The sequence below is a fragment of the Theobroma umbraticum genome, unplaced genomic scaffold (genome assembly GCF_002168275.2).
Source record: "Theobroma umbraticum cultivar Fairchild unplaced genomic scaffold, ASM216827v3 scaffold_95.0, whole genome shotgun sequence".
Lineage (NCBI taxonomy): Eukaryota > Viridiplantae > Streptophyta > Magnoliopsida > Malvales > Malvaceae > Theobroma > Theobroma umbraticum.
The window spans coordinates 545,523-546,354 of record NW_018397257.1 but is presented as its reverse complement, the minus strand read 5'-3'; positions in this window follow the sequence as shown (position 1 = coordinate 546,354).

Below are 832 nucleotides of genomic sequence, written 5' to 3'. Positions count from 1 at the left end.
TCCCATAAAATCCAACATTTTACAAAGCTTACGCGCAATTTCATAATTCAACTCGTACACAAAGAATTAAATCAAATTTCATCATATAAGCAATGGAGCAACAGAAAACTATTATTTTTCACCATGCGAAAATTACTTATGTGAAAAACCCAAAGAGATATCACTCTCAAGTAGGTATAGCATGTGGACCCACTTCCACGTAATAACATCTGGGAGCTCTGCTCCACCGGATCCCACATGCAATGGCAGTCTCAACGATATTAGCTGACATTGGAGAAAATTAGGCGGTCACAACCGCGTATAACCACTTGTGGCCTAACCACGTAAAATCATAGACCTTAGCCCCTGCCATGTTTAATAGCCCGTCGGTGACCCAAAGATTCTCTAGCTAGAACTCACTTGTGCATAAGGGTCACACTTAACTGGAGTGACAACTGACCTACTCTCAAATCTCTTGGTTTAATAAAACTATTTTAAAATATAGTTGGGTCCTTAAAATTCATTTCAAAAAAATTATTATCAAAATGTTCACGTAGTACATGATAAAATCCCATGTAAGACTTTAAAATATAACTTCTTACATGAGATTGAAAGATCATTTAGCATGGTGAGTATATGTTTCCATCATGAATGCATATTACACAAACTATAAGGTACATATTTGACATAAATCATAAAAGAAAATTTGTTTCCCAATTTCAAGAACCTTTACGTATATTTATATATGTATATAGCTTATATATTTTCAAAGCCATTTTCAAAGTCATAACACCCACAATTTTTTGATATTTCTACCAACTCATGCTTTCCACAATTTTTCATTAAAATAAAT